An 18,533-nucleotide genomic window follows, 5' to 3' on the forward strand; every position below is an offset into this window, starting at 1 on the left:
ATTCTAGTAAACAGATTGGCATTCTGTGCGAAAGGACACAGATAAGCTCTGTCAGTTAGTGTTAATTATAGTTTTGTAAACAAGTTTGTGCCAAGGTGGCACTTTGGGGGACTTTGAGTAGTGACTGCATTACTGCAAAAAGAAGATCGAAATCAGTCAATTACTGATAGGGCTGCAAATGGGAAAGCTTGTTGCTAATCTCTTCATGAATTTAAGAGAATTGTTGCATTTACGCCAATGAAGTGAATTAAACTCCTTGTTAAAGACTAGTTTTATATTTCTGGTGTGTTATTCAATCTAACACACCCAGGAAAGGAAAACTAGAATCACATGAAGGTAGTAAACTCTTCTAACATGTTTCTTCTTATTAATTCAGATTTATTTTTCTTGTTCCTTCTATTTCTCTGCTGCTCTCAATGTAATCATTCTTTTCATCTCTTGATTTTTCTTTCTGTATCTATAGGCATTTGTTAGTCTCGTGAGACTGTGGATTTGCGCCTTGGAAGGTTTCCAGGGCGCTGGCCTGGGCAAGGTTGTATGGAAGACCGGCAGTTGACCATGCTGCAAGTCTCCCCTCTCCACACCACTGATGTTGTCCAAGGGAAGGGCATTACGACCCATACAGCTTGGCACTGGTATATCTAAGTTGACTGTAATTGACTGATTTCCTCCTCTATCACACCTGATTTTCTTTTCCGTCTATTTTAAGTCTCATGGTTAATAGTCCCATTGTCAAATTTAGCAAACTATTTCCTCCAGTTTCACACATAACATTTTAAGCTATAAAGTAGGGGTGAAAGACCCCAGAAAATGATTGTGTCACATAAAAGCCACTACAGTAAACTTTGGGGAGGAATATCCACAGTGTTTCCTTTTATACCCTGTTGCAAATTATGTCAGAGACTGAGAAAATCCCAGTCTAAGAGAGGGATAACTATTCCTGTCCATTTGTCCTTAATTTTACCCAGGATCTTTGGAGAACTTTAGGCATCTAAAATGTACAGAAAATTTGGAAGATCAATGCCTTTGACAGTCTAGGGCAACTCAAGGAGTAAAATGTTAGAAGCAAATAAAAGCAGTATTGTGGTGTCAACAATTCTCAAAACATGAAGATAATGCGTTTTGTTAGAAAGGTAATATATGAACGTAGATTGAATCTTCTATTCTGGTCACGATTTCAAGGAGCACTTTCCTCTCTCCCATTACTTGCCAAGCTTCAAAGTTTAAAGTTCAAAGTAAACTTATTATCATGGTACATACTGTATATGTCACCAAATGCTACCCTAAGATTCATTTTCTTAAAGACATTCACAGTAAAACAAGGGAATGCAATGGATCAATGAAGAACTGTGCACAAGACTGGCAAGCAACCAATATACAAAAGAAGATGTGCAAATATAAAAATACAAATAACAATAATAATAAAAATAATAATAATAATGCACAGAATTACCTACAGACACAGAGGTAATGAAGTTTTGGTCTAATGTCTGGTGAAACAGGCAGACGCACAGTCAAGAAGCAAGCTGGGTGAGGGAAGAAGCACGCACACACACAACTGAAGAAATGCAAACACCCAAAGTTACATTGGATATGCTGAAAGAGGTTATAAAAAAACAGCCACAACTGGAAAAGTACTGGAAGTGATGATATTCATAATTACCCATATATAAAATTAACTCACCTTCATTTATACCTATTATTGCATATTAACAATTTTCTTAAAAATCTTGAAAAAGTACCTGAATTTTGACTGAAGTTAAAATACATCTTTTACCTAAAGGAGAAGTCACAAAAGATCCATCAAAATATTATCCTATTACTTGTTTACAAACTATATATAAAATCATAACATCATGTATCTCGCAACAAATCACGACTCACTTAGGTAACCACAATACAGTTACTGAAGAGGAGAAGAGGTGCTGTAAGGGTATGAAAGGATGTAAAGAACAACTGATAATAATAGATTCCGTAATTCTAAATCAAGCCTGGAGGAAAAGCAGAAATCTTTCATGTTGTTATATTGACTACCAAAAGGCATTTGACTCTGTCCCACACTCATGGCTAATTGAAGCTCTTAGTATATATAAACTACACCCTGTACTTGTAGAACTCCTACAGCATCTGATGAACCATAGGCATACTGTAATCACCCTATATATTAACAAGCAAAAAAAAACTACCATTATCAAAATAAACTGAGTTTCCAAGGCAACTCTCTAAGTCCACTATGGTTCTGCCTAGCTTTAAACCCACTCTCTAATTTACTGAATTGGACAAAAATTGTGTTTCAAATCAGAAACAACAAACTGAGCTATACTTTAATACACCTTGTATACATGGATGATTTGAAGTTATATGCACCTTCATCAGTAAAACTAAAGCAATTAATTCAAATACTGTAGTAGAAAAGTTTTTGAAAGATATAAACATGAACTTTGGACTAGGTAAACGCAGACCATTAAACATAAAGAGAGGTGCAATAGATCTAATAGAATACAAAACAGAGCAGCAGGATACAATACAACCGATGGGTGAATATGAAACATATAAGTCTTTGGAATATCAACAGGGAAAGAAAATAGATCATAGCATGATAAAGGGGAAAAAATTGACAGAATCTACTTCCAGACTTAAGAAAATCTGCTAAATAGAGCTCAACAGTAAAAATATAACAAAGGGAGTAAACACTTTCTCTATCCTATATTAACATATTCTTTTGGCAGAATAACTTGGTCTGAAACCAATCTGGAAAATTTACAAAGAAAAATAAGAACTGAAATGATAAATTTCAGAAAATGTTACGTACATTGGAATGCAATTAGATGAACACTACCTAGGACAGAAGGGGGAAGAGGGATCACAGATATTAAAGATCTACACAACAGTCAGATAAAACTTCTGAGGATATACTTCCATCAACAAAACGAGAATCAACACTCCACACAAACATTTGCAATTCCAATGAGACGTACACACCACTAAACTTAAATGAGACCACAGCCCAGAAAAATGAAGACATTATCACTGTTGAAGAAAATGTTAACCAATGGAAGAGCATGACCCTTTATGGAAGACATCCCAAGATCTGAACAGGCTAGATGTCGACAATGAAACACCGAACGTCTGGTTCAGAGTTGGATACCTCTTCCCAGATACAGAAGGGTTCCTTCTGGCAATACAGTGCCAGGCAGTTAATACAAAATTATTAGAAAATACATCATAAAAAAACCAACAAATTCAAGATGATAAATGTAGAAAATGCCAATTAAAAACAGACACAATCCAACACATTACAGGATCCTGTAGCAGTTTGACACAATTCTGATTACTTACACAGGCACAATCAGGTAGTAAATATCATTCATCAAAATCTTGCTTTAAAATACAAACTTACAAAATAGATCATACCTTACTATAAACACAAGCCTGATCCAGTTTTAGAGTCAGAATCCTACAGATTAAAATATGACCAATAGATAGGACAATCCACAATAACCCTCTGGATATAATAATACAGGATAAACAAGCAAGAACAGTTTATTTAATGGATATAGCCATTCCAAACACACAGAACATGTAGAAATCAATAAAAGAAAAACACCAGAAGTATGCCGATTGAAAAGTGGAAATTGAAAGACTTTGGGACATGAACAGTATTGTCCCAATAGCAATACTGTATCTACAACCGGTGTCATCCCAAAGGGACTACACAATACCATTAAAAAATTAGGGCTACACTGTGATATCTATGTAAATCTTCAGAAAGCCACAACACTAAACATCACTAGAATAGTCGAGAAGTTCCTAGCATTAGCCAAATGAGTGTGCTTAGCTATGCTCATTTATCAGGTTTTACTAGTTTGAGCTGAGAGAAAAATGAATAAATAGTACTTCCTAGCACAGAAAGAGAAAGAGGAATAACATTCATTAAAAAATTACACAACAGTCAGATAAAACTTCTAAGGTTATGGTTTTGTCAATGAAAACACACACTTCATGCGAGCAAGTACAATTTGGATAAGAAGTACAGACTTAAGTGAAAGTGCGGCTGAGAAAAATGAAGAAATTAGCACGATAGAAGAAAAAATTAACCAATGGAAGAGCGTGACTCTTCATGGAAGACATCCCTATGATCTAGCAGACCACATATTGACAAGGAAGCGTCAAATGCTTGGCTCAGTGTCGGAGACCTCCTCCCAGAACCTGGAGGGGTTTCCTGTGGAAATACAGGATCAGAGAGTTAACACACAAAAAAAAAATCAAATTGTAAAATATCAACAAATTCAAGACATAAATGTAGAAAATACCAAGAGAAACCAGAAACATTACAGGATCCTGTAGCAGTTTAACTCAATCTGATTACTTACATTGGTACAGTCAAGTGACAATGATCATTCACCAAAATCCTGCTTTAAATTACAATCTCATAAAAAAACACCATGACTTACTATAAATACAAGCTTGATCCAGTTTTAGAGTCAGAGTCCTACAAATTATATTATGATCAATCCATTATGACAGATAGGTCAAACCATGATAATAGCCCGGATATAATATTACAAGCAAGAACAACTTACTTAATAGATGCAGCCTTTCCAAATGCACATGACATACAGAAATCAATAAGTAAAAAACATCAGAAATATGATGAATTAAAAGAGGAAATTGAAAAATTCTGGAACGTGAATAGGGGATACATTATCACTATGGTAATATCTACAAATGGTGTCATCCCAAAGTCACTACACAATAGCAATAAACAATTAGGCCTACTTATTTATGTAAATATTTATGTAAATCTTCGGAACGCCACAATACTAAACACCACGAGAATAGTCTGAATGCTCCTAACATTTGAAAAATGCATGTGCATGGTTATGCCCGTACCTCAGATTTTACCAGTTTGAGCTGAGAGAAAAAGTACCGAGGACATGTGTCACAGAGTCCTTGAAAGTGAGTCCATGTGTTGTGTTCAGTGATCAATTCAATGTTATGGAGTTTTCCTTCTTCACCAAAATATCCAAAATACATTTTAATGCAAAGCTCTATAGTTCAATGTAGCCCATAATCTTTTTATTTATAGCACTGCTATATTACAATTCTTTGATGAAACAATATCGATTTTATGAAAAGAATAACACTCTATGGAATAATTGGTAAGTGTCCAGCCTTTGGAGCTCCCTTTAAACAATCAAAGGTGAACCCTCAAATTATCACAAATCTGCAAAATATTACTATAAAATACCATATTTTATATATTGCTTTCCATAATCTATTAATTTAATTTCTAGGCTCAGGTTTTTTTAAAATTCATAAACCCCTGCTCTGTGAATTATGATATCGGTTATATCCCATGGGTTGCTTATTTTGCATTTAACATGAGGAAGCTGTGACATTTCCCTGCATCATGAGGTGAAGTAAATCCTGATATCACCATGGTTCAAATTGATCGACAGTTCAGTTCAAACAGTGGAGTTTAAATTCAGAGCTTTGTAGCGTGTCAATGCATCCCAACACATTAAAGCGATGAATTTTAGTTTAAAGGAATTTGAACCATCCTTACATTCCACTAACTAGACATTGCTTTTCTTAAATTTGCTTTTATGTAGAGGTTTCCATGATCAATCAGAGCAAAAACAGGTTAGTAAGGAAAATGAAAATGTTATGAGGAGTAAGCGAAACCTCTGTCAAGGGTTTGGATTTGAAGAAGCAGCAGAAAATGGTGAGACAGACATGTTTAGGAGAACTGTAGACGATGAAGATAAAGCAGATGATTGCATGGCTGCTAGTTATGAGCAGGTGCACTGCACCTAATCTTGAAGCAATTGCAAGATAAACTTCATCTACACCTGGGAAAGCTGATAGGAGCGCAATCTATTCCTGCATCTCTGTTCTCCCATTCCTTCAACCTATTTGGCATAGGTCCAGTCACTGACCCTGCTGCTGCATTCAATAGACTCCCAACCCTGCATGTAAAATTAGACATTCCACTATCATATTGAAAATCTCCTACTTAGTCATTTTCTGTGTTCTCCTTTCCTGTATCAATTGCAATTGTTCCTTCCTCAAGTAATTTTAAACATTTCTATTGTTATCTGTTATCTCCACTGTTCTCCACTTTCCAGGAATAGCTTGTATCTCCTCTGACCAGGCAGCAAGCTACTCCCTGTACAATATGCTCATAATACTGGCATCTACCAACTCACAGTTCTAGCAGGGTCAAGCCAGCCCTGAACAGTTGCAATCACAGGGGCACCCAGCTGATGACAGATCCTTCTCCATCCTAATGCTCTACGCAGCAGTTGATCCATTGGAGAAGATGAACTGGTGGCATCTATCTCTTCACTGGTTATGGATGGGCCATAGTTCATAGTGCTGCTGGATGTCACTATACCCTTCTCAACCAGGCTAGTGGAATGTGAGTGCACATCTAGTAGACAACAATTTGGTCATTGGAAGAGGCTACTTTGGTTTATAGTAAATCATGTGGCAGATCACTGTAATCAAGCTCAACAAAAAGTCAAAGCAACACGCAGCAAACTCCATCAACCTCACGCTCATTCCAATAGCTCGCAGAGATCCCTCCATTGCTTCCCTTGGACCTCAGAAATGTTTTCAATTTCTCCTACTTTTATGACATCGGCAAGACTAAGCAGAACTTCTTTCAACTTCTTTCAATTCTTTCTCCAAATGACTGGTGCGCTTGGTGAGGTCATCCCAGAAAGGAACATTGTGGGTCAGTGTAACCAATGTAACCAGAAAATACTATGGGAACTAGGTGTTCAATTTAAGATTCCTCCATTTTAATTAGGTTTAGTGAGATGTATTTTTCCACCCGTACTCATTTTCTAAGTTGGAATTGCAGAATGATACCAACAAGGACAGCAACCTAGCCCATGGGATTTGTACCAGTTGTATGCAAGAGCGATCCTGCAGGTCTCACTCTCCCAGCTTCTAACAGTGGCCCTGTAGATCCCTCCTTTTCAGAAACTGATCCAGTTTTCTCTTGAACGTTGCAAATGATTCTGCATCCCTGGCAGGGTAGTTCATATCTTGCTGTGTAAAAGCATTTTGCCACCTATCAATTTTGCACCTCCGCTCCATCCGCCAAATGTGGAACTTCCTGGGGGTCAAACATTTTAATTCCAATTCCCATTCCCATTCCAATATGTCGGACCGTGGTTTCTTCTTGTGCCAAAATGAGGTCATCCTCAGGGTGAAGGAGCACATCTTATATTCCATCTGGGGAGCCTCCAACCTGATGGCATGAACATCTGGTAAAATTTGTTTTCCCTCCCCTCACTTCTTTTTCTATTCCCCACTCTGGTCTCTTACCCCTTCTCGCCTACCTATCGCCTTCCCCTGGATCCCCTCCTCCTTCCCTTTTTCTTATTGTCCACTCTCCTCTCCAAACAAGAGGAAATCTGCAGATGCCGGAAATCCAAGCAACACACGCAAAATGCTGGAGGAACTCAGCAGACCAGGCAGCATCAATGGAAAAGAGTACAGTCGGCGTTTCAGGCCAAGACCCTTCAGCAGTCCTGTGTGTGCCCGGCATTTTGTGTGTGTTCCTTCCTCTCGAGCCTTTTAGCGTTCCAATCTACCTGGCTTCACCTATCATCCTCTGGCTATCCTCTCCCCACCTTTTTATTCTGACATCTTCCCCCTTCATTTTCAGCACTGAAGAAGGTTCTTGGCACAAAACATCACCCTTTTATTCATTTCCATAGATCCGGCCAGACCTGCTGAGTTCCTCCAGCATTCTGTGTGTATTTTTTTGCTTTTGTAATTTACTGATTATCTTCTTTTTTCTTTGGATTCAGCCTCCTTCCATGTCCCTGGATCTTCACCACTGCACCAATAGGAACAGACTCCCTCCATAAACTCTATCTGTACCTTTCATACTGTTAAGTACTGCTATGAAATCACCATACAACTTCCTTTATACAGAAGAAAATAACAACACCTTCTTCCAGTCTATATCTCCTCAAAATCCTTTCACTGTCTTCCTCACAGTTCATGTTTTGTGTTGTCATCATATTTGGAAATTGCAAATCATACACACAAATCCAAATCATTAATATGCACTAAGAAAGTTAGTAGTTCTAGTTATCTTCTCCAGGGAACTCCAGTCCAAAAACAACCACACACTGCCGTTCTTTTTTTCTTGCTACTTAAGCAATCTCCTTTTCATGGAGCAAAAGTTCCTGTTATCCCACCAAGCATGATGAAAAGGCTATTATGGCATCTCATCAAATGCTTTTTTGGTAGTTCACATCACCACATCCAACAATTCCATGAAGGCTTTCTCTAATTAATCCACATTTTGCAAGAAACTGATAATTCTGTACTCGTTTATTGTTTCAATGGCTTCCCCCAGAACTAAGTTTAAAATGATTGGTCTGTAATTATTTAGTTTACTCCTACATGGTTTTTTAAACACTTACAGTTTCATACCCCATTATCTTCTCCAGTAATCTCCTCTGTGATGCCTTATCAAAGACCCATCTTTATCACATCGATCACACATTAATACCTGTGGCCTGCTCAACGCTTTGCCACCACAGTATGGCAAACTAAAATTCTTATTAATTACTTATTTTTAGATCGTCCTATTTAGGTGGTTGATAACTTTAGATTTAAGGGTAACAGAAGATTCTGAACAAAAGGCTTGAACTTCATAACAATCTCTGTTGCATATTTGACACTCTTCACACTACCCCACAGAGCCTTGAAATGTGATTTGTTCTCCAGTCCCCTGAGAGAATGTGGATGCCTCTCTTCTACAACCTGTCCCTCTTTAACTGCAATCCATTCAATGACTATAACTTAATCAAGCCAAGCCTTTATAAGGCAATGGTCAGACAGCATTTTGAGTATTATTTTGGGCTCCATGTCTCAGAATGGATGCGTTGGCATTGGAAAGCGTCCAGAGGATATTTACAAGAATCATCCTGGGAATGAAAGAGCTAATGAATAAGGAGAGTTTGATGGGTCTGTGTAAGTGCTTGCTGCAATTTTAAAGAATGAGGAGGGATTTAATTAAAACCTTCCAATTATTGAAGGGCCTAGATCAGGGGTTCCCTATCTGGGGTCCATAGACCCCCTTGGTTAATGGTAAGGCTACATGGCATAAAAAAGGTTGGGAACCCCTGACCTAGATAGAATGGACATAGAGAGGATGTTTCCAGTAGTGGGAGAGTCTGGGGCCAGGGGCCACAGCCTCAGAATAGAAAGACATTCATTTAGGACAGCGGTGAGGAGAGGGTGGTGAATCTGTAGAATTCATTGCCACAGGCAGCAATGGAGGCCAGATCATTGGGTATATTGAAAGCAGAGGTTGATAGCTTCTTGATCAGTAAGGTTGTTAAGATTACGGAGAGAAGGCAGGAGAATAGGGTTCTGAGGGAAAACAAATTTGCAATGATTGAATGCTGGAGCAGACTGGTTGTGACAAATAGCCAAATTCTGCTCCTATGCATTATGGTCTTACGTTCTTATAACATGTATTGCCTCTTTTTCAACCAATTAAATAATTAGCACCATCCTCAATATTTTTCCCTTTGGTTGATATGGTTTAGTTTTTCAGCCAATGTCTGCAACTAACACACTTCCATTTACTTCTCCCATCATTTTCTTTGTGTTTAGTAGGCCATCACTTACTAATTTAATTGTGAGAGTGTGTTTTTTGTACAAACTTCAATCTGTGCCTGATTTCTCCTAAATCTTTTCTTTCTTTCATCAACCCATTAATTCAAAGTGGACCCTTCCTACCCTAACCCTCAATTTTGGTAGCTCCAGCAAAAACTGAGGTCCTACACACCTGTTCATTCAGGCATAGAAGAGGAAGAGGGAAGGCTAGAAACAAATAGAAGAAGGTTTGTCTATAAACTGCTCTAAGAATGTCAGATCATTTCCTTATTTGTTCCGACACTATTTGAAGTGTGAAATGGTTAAGCCTTAAGAGCAATAACCCCTAGCCTTTGAAAGAAACACTTTAATTGTCAATTAATTTGGAATATTCTGACAACAGTTAAGATGTCAGTCAAATGCAAATTCTTAATTCTTTTCTTGTTTTTAGTGCGTGCTTTGTTTCAACAGAATTTAAATATTATTGCAAAACAAAATTTGTTTAACTATGTAACTCTCTGACCAGAAAAGCGTTAAATATTTGCCAGCTTCTGTCTTCCCTCTCGTATGTGAATGTAATCTTATAATTGTCGTTAATAGAAATGAGTTTTTGCTGGAAAGTTTCTTTGATGACTCACTTTGGCAAACAAACAAATATTTCATGTACATGTACAACAAAATTTAAATTACCTGAAATAAATATATCGCGATCATATTATCACGTTCAAATCATTTTAAGAGCAATTAGAACAATTTTGTAACTATAACAACAGAGTCTACATGGTTTTACTAGAAACTGTGTTTTTCTTTCTCCAAATTATTTGGTCTTTAATTATGACTGCATGTTCACAACTTGCTGCACTGCACAGTACTAAATTTTCACCCAGACTGGAGGATATCTCAGCTATCTTGTCTGCAAGTGGAGACTTACTAACAGCTTGTAAGTTAGCTGTTTCTGTGCTTTCAGAAACAAGTGGTTTGTCTCATGACAAAAGATGTTTCACCATGTAGGCATAATTAGGTGTGTGCTTTAGTTGTTTGTTTCCTGCACCACGTACACTTTGAGCATAACTGCCAAGGAGCAAAAAAAGTTGCAGAGTAAGATACACTTCATTAGGTACCTCCTGTACCAAATAAAGTGGCCACTGAGTGTATGTTCGTGGCCTTCTATTGTTGTGCCCCATCCACATCAAGAGCTGTTCAAAGATGCTCTTCTGCACACCACTGTTGTAACATGTGCTTATTTGCGTTACTGTCGCCTTCCCGTCAGCTAGAGCCATTCTCCTCAGACGTCTCTCACTAATATGGCATTTTTGCCCACAGAAATGCCACTCACTGGATGTTTATTGTTTTTTGCACCATCCTTTTGAAACTCTCAAAATTGTTGTGCATGAAAATCCCAGGAGGTCAGCGGTTTGTCTGTCTGTCTTCCTGTCAAGATGGCGCCTGTGTACAATGCTCCTTTGGTCGACATTTTCTGGATAGATCACGAAATCATGATCTTTTACGTTTGTTTTTCATCTTGAATGTGACTCTGGAATTGTTGGAGCCTGTGGTTTTCCGTTTGTAGATCACTTGGGCGTTTCAGCGCTCTGCAGTCTCCGAGAGGGTTCTGGGAAGAAGAGGCAGTGTGTGCGAACCTAGTGGTGAGCAGGCTGTAGCACGTGGTGGGAGCCAATGTTTGACTCCATTTCACTGATTAAAGCTTCCAATTAAAGCAACAATGGAGATTGAAACGTTAAGGCAATTGCAGAAGGTGAGCGCCGGCTACCTGGCGTTCGATGACTGGGGATCACTTTGCCTTTTGATTACTGGTGGTGTCACTGTGCTATTGGATAGGGGAGACTGCTTTTTGATCGCTGGTAGGGTCACTCTGCTACAGAGAGGGGAGGACTGCCTTTTGATCTCTGGGGGATCACTCTGCTATCAGAAAGGGGAGAGGCTGCTGCTGTGCCCGGGGAATGCTAACCAGGTTTTCTGCATTTTGGATATGGACTTGGACTATAGACTGTTCTTCATTCTTATAGTTTTTTAAAAATATTCCATATTTTTTACCCGATCTTTCTTGTTTTTTGTATGGGGGAAGGGGGGATTTGGGGGTCGATGTGCCAGTTTCATTTTTGTTTTTTTTGCAGGGAGGGGGGTTTGGGGGTTATGGTCGTATTGCTATTCTTTTCTTTCTGGGTTTCGCAGTTATTTGGAGAAGAAGAATTTCAGAATTGTGGACTTTGATAATGAATGAACCTTTGAACCTTTCTGGAATGCTTGAACCACCCCATCTGGCACCAACAATCATTCCACAGTCAAAGTCACTTAAATCACACTTACTCCCCATTCTGATGTTTGGTCTGAATGACAACCAAACCTCTTGACCCTGTCTGCCTCCTTTTATGCATTGAGTTGCTGCCACGTGATTGGCTGATTAGATATTTGCTTTAACGAGCAGGTGTACAGGTGCACCTAATAAAGTGGCCACAGAGTATATTTCTATACAGGAAAACCACCCTCAGAATTCTGTGTGGAATCCTTTGGTTTCCTATCCTGTTTTTTTAAAAAAATGATTCCAACTTTTATCTCCTTTTCTTCCAAATTTCTCCTTTCAACAACCCACCCATGACTATTCTACAGGCTACTGGTGAAGAACTTTGAGACATTATTCAACTGTAGGATACATCACAAATTCTTCTAATTTTAGCCTTTTTTGTAGTTTTCATGGCCTGCTCTTCAGAACCCAAAATATTTTTCCATTAGCTCACTCTAAATCTCTCTCTCTCTTTCTATCTGCATTCTTTTCTTACTTTCTCTCTTTCTCACTCAATCTCCCCCTTGCCCTCCTTTGAGACACTTCTTACAATCTGGGTATTAAAACCAATCTTTCAGTCACCTGTTGCGCTGTCCCTTATGTAACCCAATGGCAAATGTTGTCTGATAACACTCTTGGGGACTGCCTTGGGTTATTTCCAACATTAAGGAAACATATAATTACTGCCTCCATTTATCATTAAAGGTAAATGGGAAATGCATGTGCACATGTGGTGATTTTTCCAGTTCCCCAGATCAGCCAGGATGCCACATATATGATGAATTTCATCTTCTAATACTGTACCAGGAATCCAACAAACTCCAAACACCCCTCCCTGAGTTACGTCTACCACTGCAATACTTTAAAGAAGTATTATTAGTATGCTAGTCACGTAGAACACAGGACATAGGACATAGAACATAGAACATAGAATATAGGACATTACAGCACAGTATGCTCTTCAGTCCATAATGTTGTGTGAATCTTTTAACCTATTCTGTGGTCAATCTAATCCTTCTCTCCCTCAGGTTAAACCATCTGCTCCACATTCCCTCTCAATTCTACATCTCCCTCAGGTGTGTGCATGTGAATTTCTCAGATTTACTTGAGGGATTGTCATGATTTACCACAACTTCTCAGATTAGCCTCTGGGAATGGTGAATCGCCATGCCCTTAAACTTTGGCAAAAATGCAAAAATCCACGGAAGTTCGCTGCCAGGGAGGTAATAATTCCACAGCAGGTTTTCTGCACTTTTCCTGTTTTGTCTAACTCGAGACTTGTTTGATCATGTCAAATGGCAGCACCCTCACTTGGAAATCAAATGATGAAGGGTTTGATTTGCAGGCCAGGATCCTGAGAAGAAAACCCAAGTGGATACTCCTGTGCCACCCTGAGGAAATGCAGCACAGTCAGAGGTTCCAGCTCTCAAATACAATAGGAGCTATCGATCCCTAGTTGCTTCCCCTATTGGGTGCGAGAGAGGCCAGGACACTTCTTCGAAGAGGAGCAGAAAATCTATACAGAACCTCACCAAAACATAAACCTCAGACAAAACCAGGTAAAGCTGGTTGCCATGAATACATAGAAACATAGAAACATAGAAAATAGATGCAGGAGTAGGCCATTCGGCCCTTCGAGCCTGCACCACCATTCAGTATGATCATGGCTGATCATCCAACTCAGAACCCTGTATCTGCCTTCTCTCTCCCCCCCCCCCCCGATCTCTTTAGCCACAAGGGCCATACCTAACTCCCTCTTAAATGTAGCCAATGAACTGGCCTCAACTGTTTCTTGTGGCAGAAAATTCCACAGATTCACCACTCTCTGTGTGAAGAAGTTTTTCCTCATCTCAGTCCTAAAAGGCTTCCCCTTTATCCTTAAACTGTGACCCCTCATTCTGGACTTGCCCAGCATCGGGAACAATCTTCCTGCATCTAGCCTGTCCAATCCCTTTAGAATTTTATACGTTTCAATAAGATCCCCCCTCAATCTTCTAAATTCCAACCAGTATAAGCCGAGTTGATCCAGTTTTTCTTCATGTGAAAGTCCTGCCATCCCAGGAATTAATCTGGTGAACCTTCTTTGTACTCCCCCTATGGCAAGAATGTCTTTCCTCAGATTAAGGGACCAAAACTGCACACAATACTCCAGGTGTGGTCTCACCAAGGCCTTGTACAACTGCAGTAGAACCTCCCTGCTTCTGTACTCTAATCCTCTTGCTATGAATGCCCGCATACCATTCGCCTTTTTCAACACCTGCTGTACCTGCATGCCCACTTTCAATGACTGGAGTACAATGACACCCAGCTCTCGTTGCACCTCCCCTTTTCCTAATCGACCACCATTCAGATAATAATCTGTTTTCATGTTCTTGCCACCAAAGTGGATACCCTCACATTTATCCACATTAAATTGCATACATTGCAATGGGAATAATGATTGGAGAACTTGGATACAAATTGAGGGAGATTCTGTGAAAACTGCCAATCTTGAGGCCCTCTGTTGATAAGGGCCAACCATGGATGTTGACTTCCAATTGCCTACGTGATATGCAAGCCAGGGCAGTACAATATGTACAGCAATCTGTTGCAGCTGATGAACCCCAAGGAACAGCAGAGACTGACACAGATCGGCACCAATGCTGTCCCAGGAATTGCCAGTCAGCGTTGAACTCAATGTAGAACTGCCTGAGGGGCTCCAGCTCCAGATGTTTCCTTGGGGTTTACTCACAAAGCTTTCCCCATGAGCCAGTATAGCTGCAAGGCAGCAGAGGTTTGAGATCGGAGTTTTTCTTCTCCTAGATGAGGTGCCAATCACAGCTGATGAGCCCCAACTGCCTGACGTGACTGTTTTAAGCCACCAATAACCCCCCTTTGCTCCTCCCCTATCAGTAGAGATGGTTCCGCTCGACTTAGTAGCTAAGCCACACGTGAAGTCCAGGAGCTGGACTAGGTTGTCAGAAGTTATTTGAGATGTACGCCATTGGAAGGATTTAATAGGTAGTGGGAGCTGGATCCCACAACCATCCTGGCTCCAACAACCTTAAAGGAACCTAAATTGCCTATAGTGACCATATTTTAAATATAAACAACAGGAGTTCTGCAGATGCTGGAAATTCAAGCAACACACATCAAAGTTGCTGGTGAACGCAGCAGGCCAGGCAGCATGTCTAGGAAGAGGTACAGTCGACGTTTCAGGCCGAGACCCTTCGTCAGGACTAACTGAAGGAAGAGTGAGTAAGAGATTTGAAAGTGGGAGGGGGAGGGGGAGATCCAAAATGATAGGAGAAGACAGGAGGGGGAGGGATAGAGCCAAGAGCTGGATAGGTGATTGGCAAAGGGGATATGAGAGGATCATGGGACAGGAGGTCTGTGGAGAAAAACCAAGGGGAGGGGGACCCAGAGGATGGGCAAGGGGTATAGTCAGAGGGACAGAGGGAGAAAAAGGAGCATGAGAGAAAGAATGTGTGTATAAAAATAAATAACGGATGGGGTACGAGGGGGAGGTGGGGCATTAGCAGAAGTTAGAGAAGTCGATGTTCATGCCATCAGGTTGGAGGCTACCTAGACGGAATATAAGGTGTTGTTCCTCCAACCTGAGTGTGGCTTCATCTTTACAGTCCAGGAGGCCATGGATAGACATGTCAGAATGGGAATGGGATGTGGAATTAAAATGTGTGGCCACTGGGAGATCCTGCTTTCTCTGGCGGACAGAGCGTAGGTGTTCAGCAAAGCAGTCTCCCAGTCTGCGTCGGGTCTCGCCAATATATAGAAGGCCACATCGGGAGCACCAGACGCAGTATATCACCCCACTTCGGCCTGAAATGTCGACTGTACCTCTTCCTAGAGATGCCGCCTGGCCTGCTGTGTTCACCAGCAACTTTGATGTGTGATATTTTAAATATGCTTCATTTGGTTTAAAGCAATTTGAAATTATATTGAGGTTGTCTGGGCATCGTGTATGTGAAAATCTTTTTTGATTATACTTGGAAAATTGTCTTTCTATTTAGTCAGTCATACAAATGCTAAGCAAAATGTCGTCCTTAAGAAGGATTTAACACAAGTTGGTGGGGGGGGGAGGAGGAAGGGCTGATATCTAGCGAGAATAGCTTTGAAAAAAACTCCACAAAGGTGAGTTCATAGAAACACTGATTGGAAAGACAAAAATTCTGATCACTTTACACTCCTAAGAAGAATATTGAATCTGCTCCTTCTGAACCTTTGGAATGGTGTGATTTAAATAAATATATGAAATTTGCCCTATTGATTCCCCAGAACAGCCCTATTATTCTTTCCTTGCATGACCTATTAACTTTGAATTATGTGGGTAAGGGGTTGTAGTTTAACTGTTCCCAATAATCTTTACATTTCTTAGAAAGGTATTTAAGTAAGGAAGTACCTTCAGCACAAATGTCCTCACATAGAAGTGCCACTTAATCTTCCCACTTCCACGATAAATGAGCACTAACTGTATAACACTTGCACATACAATCTAAATCAGCCTCTGTAATTAAAGTGATTCATCGATTAACATTATTACAAAACATTTGAAGGGATTTATTGCATTGAAGGTACTGCATGGGCACAATGCAATCTAGATCCCGTCCTTCTGATTACGTATCCATTCTGACGGTTTAATTAATATGACCAGGCCAGCAATTCAAATATGAACATTCTCCATCTTCCTCTTCTTTTTATGTGTCACCTATTTTGAGGAAAGACAGCATAGGAGTTATTTCCTAGTTTATCAATGCTAACAAAAAGAATAGATTTACACTTGATTCAAACAGCTGGTTTCCACTAAAATCACACACTAATTAATTAGATTTCTTAGCCACAGCAAGCATCTCTGTCTCGGTGACCTGTGCCTTGCAGACCTCTTAGATACTGAGTGAGTGTTTCTGCTGTAGAATGAGAATGAACACATTAAGCATTAACCTTGCTAATGCTAACCTGTTCTACAAGAAGGTTCACTCATTTTCGAACGTATAAAGCTGAGATGAAATGCAACATCCACTTACATGAATGCAGAATTCGCACAAGTCATTGAACTGTGCCCTGGAGGCTTTATGATATTATCCTACAATCAGCAAAACAGATATGACGATGATTATACTGTGTGCCTAGTGCTCAATAATACACGGGGATATACAGTATCTTATAATTCACCGTTACCTTGTTTTGATTTGTTCTTTGACATGCAATTATGAAGTTAACCAATATTAACCTCATTCTACCATTTAATTGTTATGCTGCTGTTTCAGTATATTTTTGGTGCATTGGATAAATATAGCTCCCTATAGAAGTGCTTTGCATAAACCCATTAAGGAAATGACAGCTGAGCAGCTTATAATGACATTCCTCTCCAGAATTTAACAAATTGTCCTAATATTTAAATGCTACTGTATAACATGAAATTATACAAAAAAAATGAGTTACTGACTTTTGCCACTGGATTGTGGGTTAACGTGAGAGCAAGAAAATTTTTCTTGTTCCCATTTGAAACTGACTCCTGTTAGTTCTCAGTTAAATAGTGAATGTAACTGTAGCAATCACATTAAACTTCACCTTATCCCATTAGTCACATACATTACGCTTAGAATAGGATATCAGTACCAACTGTGCTCCTGGAACAGTTGCGAGTTCTTAAAGCATTTTAGAATTCTCATGGTCGCAAAATTATCTGATCTGCCGGTTTGGCAGAAACTGCAGAATTTCATCCTGAACCAGAACAGAAAATGTCAACCTTTCAATGAACATTAAACGGATGCTATACCAATGCAATTTCTTGTTATTTCGATGGATGTCTTGAGCAATTGATATTGTGTCTTTGATGAATGACCAGCAAAATACATGTTGCACGCTATTAGGCAATTGGAAGGGAAGCACACTGAGTCACGTGACCATTTGCTACTTTCTCAGTAAAACTGTCACAACCACAGACTCTGCTGCAGGGTCTACGGGCCCTCGCAGTTGGGCTGCGCAGCAGGTTTGGCAATCGCGCTTGTCAATATGCACATTCCAGCTAATTCCTGTTTCATTATGCAGGTATTTAACTACCTTGTAGTCCTGTTGAGACTTGACCAAAAAGCACAGCATCGCTACGCTTCCTGCTTTTATTTATTTACTTATTCATTGAAATTCAATGCAGAATAGGCCCTTCCAGTCATCCAAGCCATGCTGCCCAACAGATCTCCAATTTAATCCTAGCCTAATCATAGGACAATATGCAATGTCCAATTAACTTACCAACTGGTACATCTTTGTAAACCAAAACAGCTGCAGGAAACACACACAGTCACAGGGAGAACATACAAATTCCTTACAGGCAGCGGCAGGAATTGAACCCGGGTCACTGGTACTGTAAAGCATTGTGATAACCATTACGCTACTTCATGCTTGTCTGGGAAAGAGGACTACCATTTTGACAGATGCTGTGAAGGAGTGGTATTCATTTAGAATTTAGATATCGCTTTTAGCCACAGGATTGGCATCTTACTTTCAGTTTGAGAGCTTTAGTTAATGGCCTTGTTGGCCTAGTGTTTAGTGTTTTTCTTTTCCTTTCTACAACAGTTCTCATTAAAGTCCATGAACT

Source organism: Mobula birostris, chromosome 31, assembly GCF_030028105.1.
Source record: "Mobula birostris isolate sMobBir1 chromosome 31, sMobBir1.hap1, whole genome shotgun sequence".
NCBI lineage: Eukaryota > Metazoa > Chordata > Chondrichthyes > Myliobatiformes > Myliobatidae > Mobula > Mobula birostris.